The sequence below is a fragment of the Lactuca virosa genome, chromosome 9, assembly GCF_052849685.1.
Source record: "Lactuca virosa cultivar CGN04683 chromosome 9, Lactuca_virosa_CGN04683_v6, whole genome shotgun sequence".
NCBI lineage: Eukaryota > Viridiplantae > Streptophyta > Magnoliopsida > Asterales > Asteraceae > Lactuca > Lactuca virosa.
This window is the reverse complement of record NC_136434.1, coordinates 160,042,863-160,056,739: the sequence shown is the minus strand read 5'-3', so window position 1 is coordinate 160,056,739 and position 13,877 is coordinate 160,042,863. Positions and strand designations below refer to the sequence as shown.

General features: G+C 35.5%; 1 pseudogene across 1 annotated transcript; it reads right to left on the bottom strand.

Annotated features, from left to right (window-relative positions):
• Positions 1-2,273: 2,273 nt before the first annotated feature.
• Positions 2,274-7,381, bottom strand: LOC145141375 (U-box domain-containing protein 43-like; annotated as a pseudogene). Its single transcript, XR_013722622.1, has 7 exons — positions 6,221-7,381; positions 5,856-5,974; positions 5,455-5,782; positions 4,942-5,257; positions 4,558-4,867; positions 2,950-4,461; positions 2,274-2,521 (listed from the first exon to the last, which is right to left on the bottom strand). The product of XR_013722622.1 is annotated as a U-box domain-containing protein 43-like (transcript).
• Between the last annotated feature and the right edge of the window lie 6,496 nt (positions 7,382-13,877).

Genomic DNA, 13,877 nt, shown 5'->3' with positions numbered 1-13,877 from the left:
TCCCATAAAAGTTGGGTATCTTACCTATATGTTTAAGCGCACGTTCCGCAATTTGTCTTGTTTCATAATCACCATGCTGAAACGCATCCAGAAGCGCTGTACTAACATTTGGGTTTGCCGACACTTGATACTTTATATCCTTTGTCCTCAATAATCTCTCCACCATCCAAACCGCCCCTCTCCTTAGACTCTCATTTTGATTCTCTATCAACACATTAAGAATCGGCTTAATCCCTTCAGCCTCACGCAACACACTCACCCCTTCTTCTATATACACCCCATCATTCAACAAAGTTGACAATGCAGCCAATGATGCCTTAACCACCTTCTCATTCTTATGGTCTAACAGGTTCACTAAACTTGCCAAACTTTCTCCTTCTAACAAACAAAATGTATCTCGTTGTGTGCACTCCCCCCGATGGACCCTACACAGCCCTGAAATGACCGGTTTTTTACTTAAACGGAGCAAACCCGACATGTGAAATTTAGGTGGTCGGATCTCAGGTAGTTTTGTTAAGTTTTTCGAATGGCAAGATAGAGTTTCTAAAGCAAGAGCGGAGGCCATTAGAACTTTGTCGGGCCAGTTTTGTTGGACTAATTTGGAAAATAAAGCAGCGAGGTATTTAATGTAATGTCACGTAAGAAATACAACTGGTTGCTCCGTTTACCCGGGTGAATAAGGGTGTAATTAGCCGGTATTTACTAATTTTAAGGACCAATTTAGCACAAAAAACATGAGTGACTAAATGTGCAAATTGCCAAAACATTGTTGTACTACATTGCCAAAAACCCGACAACCAATAAGACTAATGGGCCAAAAGTCCTTCACAAATTTATCATCCGAGACTTTAGGAATTAAAGTGATAAAAGATGGGTTACAACCTTTAGGAAACTTAGAAGAAGAGAAGAAATGAATAATTTCATGAACAACAGTATCCCCAACCATATTCCAATACTTTCTAAAAAAGTCAAACATGAAGCCATCAGGACCTGAGGATTTATCACCCCCATAATCCCGAACTGCCCGCTTAACCTCACCATGCGAAAACTCATCTTCTAACCAAGAATTTTGGTCCGGAGAAAGCTTCTTATGGAAATCGAAATCCACCACAAACCGAGATGAAGCAAGGGAAGAAAGATTTAAGGAAGTATTTTTGGTTTCTAAAATTGATTATATGCAAAGTTCCAAGAATACTCTTATATGAATTATTAAGTATTTTTTTCTAAAATCTCATTGATTTCTACGTCCACACAATGGAGGATCATTCATTCATATATATATATATATATATATATATATATATATATATATATATATATATATATATATAATGTGTGTTCCTCTGAACAAAAGAATGTCACATGATTAATATTTGTGATGGAAATTTTAATTGGATTGAATATAATTCGAATAAGTAAACAAGTAATACATAAATCTTATGTGAAATCCTCCCACATCATCGGGAGGAAAGAAAATGCAATCCTCTCCCTATAAAAGGGAAGCCTTGTCAACTGATGTTGTATTTTTTTTATTAATTAAAAAACCACATAATTAATTGGTACCAACTAGTTTGAAAGGCCGTTGTGGTTCCTTTTTAACACGTAATATGAACTTCATACAGGTAAACCCTCCACATCATCGGGTCTTTCAGAAGAAATTGCAATGCCATTAAGCTAGTTTTTAATGCCACTTGAATTTCTTCTTTATATATATGCAAGACTTGCAAGTCTTGTAAGTGATTTTATATTACTATGTTATTATAACAATCATATTTAAATACTACAACCAATTATGTTAGATAGATCCACAAATTTCTCTTTCCAAAAGCTAATGACTTATGTTGAGTTGGCATTTTTTTTGCAAGATATTAAACATGCACCACTGTGGGTGCTCTTAAACATGGGCATTTTGTTGATTTTAAGGGGCTTATGTGAAAAAAATAAACCCCTAAATATAACTCTTTTAATCTATAAGCAAAGTTTATTAATATTCCAATTGAACATTTTTCGTTTTTAATTATTCTCCAAGGAGAAAATTATTCTTTTTATAAAATATATGCGGATCTAATCACGATCTTATAATAAGAACAAAAGATATTTCTCGATCAATCCCCGTACCTCTCATTCTTCGAGAATCAGAAAGATCATTTTCAAGTTTGAATTTGTTTATTTGAAATCTGAGTTTTTCTACATCATTTTTATTTACTTATTTTGTTTTTATTTTTATTTACTTATTTTATTGATTTTTATTTAATATCAATATTTTTGTCTCTTTTTTTATAGAGTAAATTACATGAATGGTCCCTATGGTTTGGGGTAATTTGTCTGTTTGGTCCCTAACTTATTTTTTTAACTCGGAAGGTCCCTATGATTTGGGGTAAATTACACGTGCAAATTACCTCAAACCATAGAGACCATTCATGTAATTTTTTTTATATAAAATAAAAAAAATTGTGCTCCCCTCATGACATGGATCATGTCGTCCACCTCACACACTTTGAGATTCGACTCTGCTGTTAAACTGCCAAAACAATAATAAAAAGAGCTCCTTAACCAAAAACTAAATACTTTAACCCTAAATATTAACCCACTAGGTTATAACCCGTGGAAACCACGCACGGTCGGTATATTAAAATTTTTTATATAGATAAAAAATAATAAATGTAAAAAAACCCATGATATTGTCGATTGTAAGTAATTATGTATTAATTTGTTAATCAAAATAAACATAATAATGTTATTAGGATATGATTTTGTATTTTTAAATTTTGAATTGAATTTGATTTGTTTCCAAAAAAAAAAAAAATAATAAAAATCATAGAAAAATGACACGTGTCAAAGAGACATTCTAAAAAACTGACACTTATTATTTTTAGGTTTCATTTATCAGAAGAGAGGTAGATTTCTAACCCATGTTAGGATAGATCCCGTAAAAGTTGGGTATCTTACCTATATGTTTAAGCGCACGTTCCGCAATTTGTCTTGTTTCATAATCACCATGCTGAAACGCATCCAGAAGCGCTGTACTAACATTTGGGTTTGCCGACACTTGATACTTTATATCCTTTGTCCTCAATAATCTCTCCACCATCCAAACCGCCCCTCTCCTTAGACTCTCATTTTGATTCTCTATCAACACATTAAGAATCGGCTTAATCCCTTCAGCCTCACGCAACACACTCACCCCTTCTTCTATATACACCCCATCATTCAACAAAGTTGACAATGCAGCCAATGATGCCTTAACCACCTTCTCATTCTTATGGTCTAACAGGTTCACTAAACTTGCCAAACTTTCTCCTTCTAACAAACAAAATGTATCTCGTTGTGTGCACTCCCCCCGATGGACCCTACACAGCCCTGAAATGACCGGTTTTTTACTTAAACGGAGCAAACCCGACATGTGAAATTTAGGTGGTCGGATCTCAGGTAGTTTTGTTAAGTTTTTCGAATGGCGAGATAGAGTTTCTAAAGCAAGAGCGGAGGCCATTAGAACTTTGTCGGGCCAGTTTTGTTGGACTAATTTGGAAAATAAAGCAGCGAGCTCGTGGTGACGACAAAATGAGATGGCTTTCCGTACATCGGATAAAACAAAAGTAATCCGCGATAGGACACTTACAAGTCCTTCGAGGTACATAGCCATAAAACGGATCCTTCTAGTTTTTCCTTGTGTGATCATTTTTGTTCCACAAACAACGATCTCAAAATCGCCTTCATGCAGCATTTTGCGAGTTAGTCTATCTTGTTCTGGAAGGTTCGCTACAATTCCAATGGCGGCTGCTTTCTCTTCAGTGCTCGCTATGTTTTCTGATATTACTTTAAATAGGCGACTGAGTTGACCCGCTGACCCGTATAGACAATTAGCTAATTCTTGGCTTATGTGTAATGAGAGGTTATGGAGAAGTTTTATCGAAGCCATGCGTAGGTCTTTCTGTGGAGCTTCGATCAACTGTAACAAAACGATGGTGGCATCGGAGCTTTTGACGGCGTTCACGACTGGAATCACGGTGACAGGGGAATTGGTGATTACGATGAGAACTTGTACAAGTTCATACTCGAGGGATGATCCGCTGTTGCTGATCAAACGGAGTAAGTTGTGAAGTATGTCTTCCGAGAGCAAAGTCTGGTGGTTGGGCCCCACTGTGATGGAAAAGCAATCACAGTCGCAGGTTACTATGTTTGCGAGGATTGTTGCGGATACTTCTTTTAGTCGCATAGGAAGGTCCGAGAAAAGATCCTGGATAAGAGGTGAAAGTATGCCTTGTTCAACTAAAACCTTCGCACTTGTTTCACAAGAGGAGACTTGATTTAAAGCTTTGAGCGCGGCTTCTCTTGATTGCGTGTCACCGGTTTTCATGAGGTTGATTAGCGATGAACCTGAAGTTCTTGCTACAAAAACTTTTGTATTGTCGCTAAGCTCACCGAGGTATGAAGCCATACGTAATTTGATCTCAAGGGAACCTGAAAATGATTGAACGACATGATAGGGTAATGTTAGACATAGTTATGAATCTGTTCACATACTACTGAAATTATAAAACTTCATGGAAGTAATACCTTGAAGAAGAAGTGTCAAAAGGGGTTGCAATCTTCCATTTTCAGCCATTTGCCTCACGTTGTTCTCATTCTTCTCTAGATTTTTCAAAATTTTGTCAGCCTTCTCAACAATTGAAAGATTTTCTGAATTGCTGTCTGTCATTCCAACTAAAATAAGGATTGCGCCATTAACAGAACCAATTATTTCACACAAAACCTCTGATTTTGAGAGCTCATAGAGCAACGAGAAAGCTTCTTCCCTTTCTTGGGAATGTTCATCAGACAAAAACTTCACAATCGAGCACACTCTAACACCATCAGCCATTATTTCCTGCAAATCAAAAAATAAGCAGCATCTCACACACAAATTATAAAATACATTCGCAGATATATTTGTTTCTTAACCTTATTATCATTGTCATCTTCTACCAAAACTCGGAAGTGTTTCAAGTGATCTACACCGGACTTGACTACTGGTGCTTTTCAACATCTCAACAATCATGGGTATGAGATCAGCATTACGAATAATGTGCTTGCTTGAAAGATTTTTAATGCAAAGTTGCTGAATAAACATCAAAGCCTGCAAACTATCACGTTCAGATCTTAGTCCCAGAGATAAAGACATGAAATTTTTTGACCACTTGATTATGTCTTCATAATCACTTGGCAATTTAGGTCCCCAATCTGTGTTTGTTTGCAAATCCACATCCAGTAACTTATGCTGCACAATTTATATCAAAGCATTTCCATTAGACTTCATTTTATCAACTATTGATCTCCGATTTTTTCTACTTTTTCCCAACAAAGGGTTCTTTTACCAATGTTATTGCAAAGGATTTATTTTTCAAGAATGTTTTGAGACAGTAATTAAAAGAAAAAAAAAACATAAACATAATGAAACCGGTCTTGTCAACTTACTTTCTCCAGGGGAAGAAACTCAATGCCTTCTACTTCAATCGCATTTAGGCAATGGAACTCAATTTCAAAGTCAACATTACCAGTCTCGTTGACAAAGAACTGATACAATTCAGCTGTCAACCATCCATCTTCTCTCTCATGTGCTACAAACAAAACCATATACTTTGTCTTACTACCGGACTTGAACTTGATGCCTAAATTGTCCTGCCTTTTGAGTACATTCATAAACACAAGGTTTACTTTGTATATGATATTTGGTGACAAAAATTGTGTTGTCACATGTGCGGTGAAATTTCCAAATAAACCTCTTCGGTTGCACACTTGAAATCTGCATGAAGTGTATATATGTTTATAGTATGTAAAATCTGGAAACTAATTAAAGGAGAAGATGGAGAACTAACCTTGATTTATTTTTACCATCATATGGAACATAATCATGAGGAGGTTCAACGAATGAAACACCAAAACATTCGGCTGATATCATTTCACAATGCTTCCCATTCTTATTTAACGAGAACCACTGTCCAATGTCCATCAAAAGAGGTCATGTTAGTTATACTATGAGAATAGAGATTTGGAAAACCAAGATTTTCTTGGTTTTCAATTTACACGATTTGGTTAATTTGTAAATAGGTATCTATGATAGGTGGTGGATTTTCGTGTTTTGCTTTGGTGAAATTCCTCCGATGAACCTAAATTATATATATTAATATTTTATAAATCATAGAACTTAGTATAGATAAATAAAAAATCTAAAGCGAACTACCGTGTTGCCCCCATTAATGATGATTCCACTAGAGAGAAGCATCTCAAGTTCCTCTTTGTTGACCAGAGACTTAACCATCTCTTTAAACTCCTCTGGATTAGTAATCCCCTGTTGAAACTGAAGCGCAATCTCAAGTCTTTCAACAACATGAGACATCTTTGGCCGTTGTACCCGAGATTTCATCAAACATTGATAGGCGATTTGTGAAAATGTTTCCAATGATCTCATATTCATTCCTTGCTTCAGATTATGAAAGATAATCTCATCTAACTTTTTCTCTTTATAGCTTTTTTTCCACCTTCGGACTAAACTCTGAAAATGATTATTGTTAATGTTACGTTCAAAGCATAGGCTCCCACACAACACTTCAAACAAAACGACCCCAAAAGAGTATACATCGGACTCTTTAGTTAGGATACTTGTCTCCATATACATCGGATCTATGTACCAAAAGGTACCAACAACATTAGTTGCAAGAAAGGATTGCTGCTGACCTGCGGGTCCTATTTTCGAGAGTCCCATGTCCGAAACTTTAGCATTCCAATTCTCGTCTAATAGGATGTTGGAACTTTTAATATCTCTGTGGAGGACTCTTTGTTGAGTCTCCTTAGGATCATGAAGGTAGCAGAGTCCCCTTGCAGCCCCAAGGCATATCTTGAGACGTTGTGTCCATGTGAGAGTCATGCTACTCAAATGACAATCAAGGCTTCCATTACTGGCATGCTCATACACAAGGATTTTTTCTTCTTCTTCATCGCAAAATCCCACAAGAGATATCAGATTATCATGTATGTAGCGGGAAAGCATGAATATTTCTTTCAAGAACTCAGGGTTTCCCTGTCCGCATTTGCTACTCAGACGCTTAAAAGCAACCCTGATTTGTCCCTCGGAGTCGGAGAGTACCCCTGCATACACCTTCCCAAATCCACCTTCTCCAATAAATTTGTTGTCATCAAAGTTTCCGGTGATTGTCTTTATCTCGTTCAAGTTAAAGTGTTTAAGATCTTGAAACTGCTGCTGCAAAAAGGACTTCATTATATGTGAGATCAAATGGATTGTAAGACGTTTCACTTTGAATTCTTGAAACTAGATCTTTGAAAGGGGCGTTGTTAAATAACCTCGAAGTACACTCATGTATAGGAGAGCCATAAGACAGCCTGGACACGTGACACCTACACATATTTATTTATTTTTTTTCAGTTGTAAACAATTTTAAATTGAAACTTTTATTTAGTTTTTTTCTTTTCTAGGCAATTCATAGATTAAAATTTACACCCTTTTTATTTACATAAGTTTCTATTTTGTACCTGGCGTTTTTTAATACAGTTATAACAAAAAATATAATAATTTAAAATAAAATTACATCAATAAAAACATCTTCTCAAATACATTTAAACCGACATCAATATTGTATATTTTGGATAATTACTTGATCTTTTAAGGATAGGGTAAATAGCATAAAAAGTCATTATGTTAAAAAAATGATTTTAACACTCAGTTATTATTTGTTACAATTTAGTTACTAAGTTTTATAATTTTTTTTAGGAAATTAACACTGTAGCACAACAAAGTTTTGACTTTGTCCAGGATTGGTCACTCAATTAAGTTATTTTTCTGCGCAATTAGTCCCTAAACTTTCAAATTACCTTTTAGTTACGCCATTATCCTCAATTTTAAAAGGTTAGCCGGTTCCGACGCTTCATTGGCAAGACTGACCTGGAAGCTTCATCCCTTTGGTAACGAAGACGAAGTGAAGAAATGCTACTGTGACTCCGGCGCATTGGAAAGAATATTGTGGACGGCAAAAAACCTTGCACGCCGCTTTTTGAACTGTACAAACTCACTGGTAATCTCTGATTTGTTTAGTATTTGTTTATTTATTTAGAATGTGATCTTACTTAGCTTGGATTTTGATAACTGTCAACTATGATTTTAATTTACGAAGTTTAGGTTAGCTGAAATCTTGATCAGTGATGTTTGGTGAGTTTCAATGTTTGATCTGTAATGTTTTGAGCTGAAATTTGTTAAATTTCTTTGAATGTGATTCTGGTTAGCTTGAACTTTTTTTATTGTCATGTTCGATTTTAGATGTTTGATTATTATTTGCTATTTGACTTGGATAGATGACTCAAAGGAAGAAATGTAAATTCTTCCACATGATAGATGATTGGCTAGAACCAAGATACTACAAAGTGAAGTTGTATAAAATGAAGCAGGAATTGGAGTCATTTGAAGGTTTGCTTGTCAAGGCCAAAAATAACAAAATAGTTGCTCAACTGGAAAGTTTGGTGGCTAAGCATGAAGCTACGATTGCAGGGTTGAAGAGGTGCTTGATGTGGACTGTGTTGCTTTGTATTTGCTTGTTTGTAGGGTTAGTTTAGTGTGTCATGAAGTTATGGATGTGATGACATCACTTTTAATTCTTTTGTATGATGGGTGTAAAAATTCCAACCTAGATGCATGTCTTTTACGGTTGATGTATAATTCCAACCAATATGCATGCATGTCTTTTGTTAGATTATGGTAGTGGGGTCAATGTAAGCTTTTGGACGATTGATTCCAGGTTGAATGAGTAGTGTTTTGGTCCTTTGTAAAATACTCTTTTATGCAAGTTTATGGAAAATGTACTTAGAAAATGTAATTGGAAATTTCTTGACCTTATTATAATGACTAGTTTTAAATTCTTTTACATTATTTTATTTGTGAAATTGTGTATCTGTACATTGAATATGCCGGAGTTGTGACCCCCCCAATTTCACAGTTATTTAAAACTTTTTATTTATGCATATTTAATACAAAGTTTATTCATTAATGTCGAATTTAGTCCCGTAAAAGTATTTCTGAAGAAATGTTTCTATTGATTTATTAAGGTCGGGGATGCCATAACCGATACAAGAAACATAATCATAAATGGAGACTTACAAAATCTCAATATACTAAAGATCTATAATTCCTTGAATCTCTCAGCAGATAATTACATTATCTATCAGTACCTTCATATCACTACATGTGATACAAAGAAACTAAGTGGGTCAGGTTGAGAAACTTGGTGAGTACATAGGGTTTTCAACCCATAATAATATAGTTAATATGTTTAATTATCAAACAAGTAAGCCAATTACTCATTCCCATTATTCTCACTCCCTAATCGTAACTTATAATCTTAAAGGATCCATCCTAAAGGATCTCTTAATAAATAATGCCACCTTGGGGATTCCTTAATGAAATATGCTAATGGAGTGAACAAAATACTCACATGAATAATTCATTCATACCTATAGTTTGTAAATCATGTTTGTATAAAATTCCTTAACACCTATAGGTCAAGGACCTGCCTATATATAGTTCACTAACACCTGTAGGTCGTAGACCTACCCGCATACGATTCATCAATGCCCACAGGTCATAGACCTGCCCGCAAAATGATTTATTAACACCTACAAGTTGTAAACCTGCCCGTGTATGATATATTAACACCTACATGTGGTAAACATGCCCGTGTATGGCTTATAAACATCTACAAGTCGTGTGCATGCCCATGTTTTGACCTTACTTGTCTAGAATAATATATGGTCATTATCAATACCCTACTAGGTAACTACATTACTAGTCTGGTAGTACTTTAAATGTCTCGGCCCCTCTTCATTATTTTCATTTATCTTTACCCTTCACTACTCCATACATTATAAGTACAAAAATACATATATGGCTAAATAATATTGGCTCATATAATTTCATCTAACACAGAAGGTTCCGATCACATATAATAGACACATATAACACTTAATTATCTAAATACTTTTTGTCTATGTGTAAAATGAAAGTAATTATGCACTCACCTGACTTAGGTGGGTGATTGGAAAATTCAGCAGCACTCTGCTAAACTCCTTGACTTTTCTTCTGACGTGGCCTAGATATGAATGTTACTAAGTCTTAATCTAGTATTCCTGGTGACTAATAATAGTCTAGATCCCTCACTAATCCCAATGTCTACATCAAGATCTATCAAGTAAGGAACAACCAGGTAGGATCATATCGGAGGTAGGGTATACGTAATATACTGTTTGAAAATCTCACTCTAAACATCTCACTAAATCCAGCCTAGACATCATCCCCATAAGTAGATCAATCAGTATAATGACTTGGAATCACTGATAAATCTTAATTATAGGTTCATAATAACGACTATGGCTATAATTAAAAGTTACACTTAAATAAAATAAGTGTGGCTTAACTTATAAAGTACATTGATGAAAACTAGGAATTAAGCGGGCAGAACTCTGACTCGAGAGCTCCTAATTGTTGGCTACCTGACACCGCAGGGCTTCACTGACTAAAAACTTAAGGGAGAAAGGGATTAAAATTGAGAGAAATCGAGAGAGAAACGTTTGGAGGGTGTGAGAATGGTCTGAGATTCGACTCGTATTTATAGTTGAATTTGGACTGCATGTCACACACCTGATCCCCTATGCGCCGAGAATTTGGTCGGACATGATGACGTCGCGTTTTCTGCGTGGTGTTATGTGTCGCATTTTGGGTGGAGTGACAATACGTGCCACATAGGCTGTCGTTGAGATCTACAACTTGCATTTAGACTTCGTCAGCTAATTTTGACTTTACTTTTAAAGTTATGTTTTTAACAGGCTTAGATTGTTAAAGTTTGTTAAAAAATCATAACTCTCTTATATGACATCCATTCTCGATTGTGTTTTTATTGATGGATATGTATTGACGAGGTCTTCAAATTTCTTTTAGATTATTTTTCCTAACAATCGACCGATTCCAATTTCACTTTGTGAGTCGTATACTACTACACTGAAATATTAGAAAAATTATAACTTCCGCTCACATTGTCAGATTTAAGCCTTTTTTTATATGTGTAGAATCCTTGTCCCATATACTATAGCTTTGGTTAAGATTATTTATCCTAAATAATCTTCTATCGAAAAGTCAATTCTAACGCTTATTATAGTCAAATTAACTAGCCCTAATTTGCGGGTGTTACAATCATCTCCCCCTTAGGATGATTACGTCCCAAAATCATCAACAGAACAGGGCTTGTATAATCAATAATCACTCTGCATGTTACCTTTCCATCCTAGGTGATAACTGTAATTCTTACGTCTTTTATATAGAGTTTTCAACTTTTATACTTTTTGACTATTGGTGGTGCTCAATCTTGCACCTACTCTAAATTTGATTTTAAATTTGATCTTCATCGCAGACTCCTAGTCTATCTACTTTTACTATCGTAATAGACCAAAGGCCTCTCATCGTAAGATGTAATGTCTAGACTCAGGTCTCTTTGAGTCAGACTCCAGAATGGAAGATACCTTCCTTCATGTTCTAATATGATATAATCACTTTATAGCACGTAGCCTTTCCAGATATAGGATGCTTTAGCCTTAACGACGATTGTGATACTTCGATTGACCGCTTCAATTATCTTTTCCTTCAATCTCCTGGCTTAAGTCGGATGCTACACCGAACATGGTTCTCTATAACTTACTTTACAAATTTATCTTAGCTAGACTCAATTCGATATGACCACTAGGGTCGGAATAACAATCATTTTCTTTAATGATTGCCAAAATGATGGTAACGACAGACACGAACAACAATTTCTTTTACTAGCGCCTTGGTACTCTGTGACTTTCCCTGATCCAAGTGCAAGTCCTGTGTTTCTGGTAGTATAGGCTTCTACTACCTTTCACACCTACTCATACTCGTACCAAGAATTGTCTCGCAGTCCCGAAGTTCTTATTCTTAAATTCACATACGAATGTGTCCAAACAAGCATAACGAATTTCCCTTGACTCCACTAGGATTTTGTAACAACCGATTTGAGGTATGTTATTGTAATTTTCAGGAAAGATACGCATACGCTGGGCATACTTCTAGTATGCATGGCGTACGTGATCAAGGGACAAAACCTAATTTTATGGTTTAGACCCTATTTAAACAACCTTATGCCCAAGTTTTCCTCATTACCAGCCTCCTTAGCCTCTTTTGAGTCCCATTTCGAAACCCTAACCCATTTCAAGAGAGAGTTGGCAATTGTGTGTGTTTGGTGTATCTTCAAGAAGAAGAAGCTTGGTTGAGGAGCATTGATAAAGAAGGAGCTTCAAGATCCAGATTATATCCATCATTTTCAGCTTCATAAAAGTACAAAGCTTTGACCTGGCCCATTTAATGCTTAGATCTAGATCGAGTGGAGTTTTAGTCACTTTCTGGTCCCATGAATGAGATCTAGTGGGAATTTACCACTCCAAAAGTTTTGAGTTGCTCCTCTTGATGTTTCTGAGATCCCTAGTCCATAAAGTTTGCATCTTGATGGTTAAAGATCAACCATGCATGAGTAAATGTCCATTTGGTAAAAGTAGGATGCTATTGTTGGATAAGGTGTCTAAGTCCATAACAATATTTGAGATGCACTTGACCCGACCCGGCATGGTCCATTTGGGTTGCACTTCACCCGAACAATTTGTATGGATAATCTTTTGAGAATAGTATATTTATGATTTATTAATATATTATAAGGTATAGTATATTAATATGAAATCATATTATTTAGTTAGTATTGATCTTAAATTAATTAAGAATTAATTTAGTGATCAAAAGGTGACTAATTAAATATGGGCTCTTGTATTTATATAGTGTGGGTTAATGCTTATTTAGTATGGGCTAGGCTTACATGGGAGTCCATGGATGGTCCATGGAGCTTTTAACCCATGGATCCTTGGAAAGGAAGAGTCATGGGTATTAGGGTTTACATGGATGTAACCCTAATCCTCCACACTATATAAAGGAGCCTTTGGCACTTGATTTGGTACTAGTTGTGTGTGAACAAGAGTGGTGGCCGATTTCAAGAGTGTGCATTATTCTCTCAAGAAGAGGATTCATGAATTGTTGGAATGGTTAAAATCATGAAGATGAATCATACTCCATTCCAAAACAATTCTTGGAGTTATACTCCAAGATGGTAACCTTGAGTGACATAAAGAAAGGTTTAAAACACTTATCAAATGTAGAGTAAATGTTTTCTATTCTTGAACATTTGAAATTGGTAAGTTGTGTTGTCTTGGATAAAACAAAGACCAACTAAGACCAATTGTGTGAAGTGTTTATCTTGATAAGAATCCGCACTAACTCTTGAATATTTGTTTGTTTGTCAAGGAATGGTTCTTGACAAATAGAAACTTATATGTCAATAGGATAGTGGGAGTCTTAAAGGTCTTGAAAGTTTCAAGAACTAATCAAGGATAAAACCTATTGTTTATCGCTAGCACATGACTTGAGGTTTGTAACCTATCGTGTTGACATAATTCTTGTTTCTGTGCCTATTCTGGTAAAGTTGACTATGTATGTGAGTTCTGTGAGTTCTCAATTGTGTGCATAACAACTTGGAAGGAATGGTGGACCATTTTGCTACCAAGAGGCAAGAAATCAAGATTGAACAAGTTCAATTCTTATGAGTTTGAGTTTGTCACTAACCTTGTCTTGTTATTATGGTTTTGACAAATTCACATGGATAGGAACACATACACCATAAAATCTAAGTGTCATAAGGTTTCTTTCTGAAAATGATAGTGAGGAAACGCTTTCACTAAGTAGATTTTAAGTAGATAGCAATTGTGATATTTGCATTCTCAAAGTC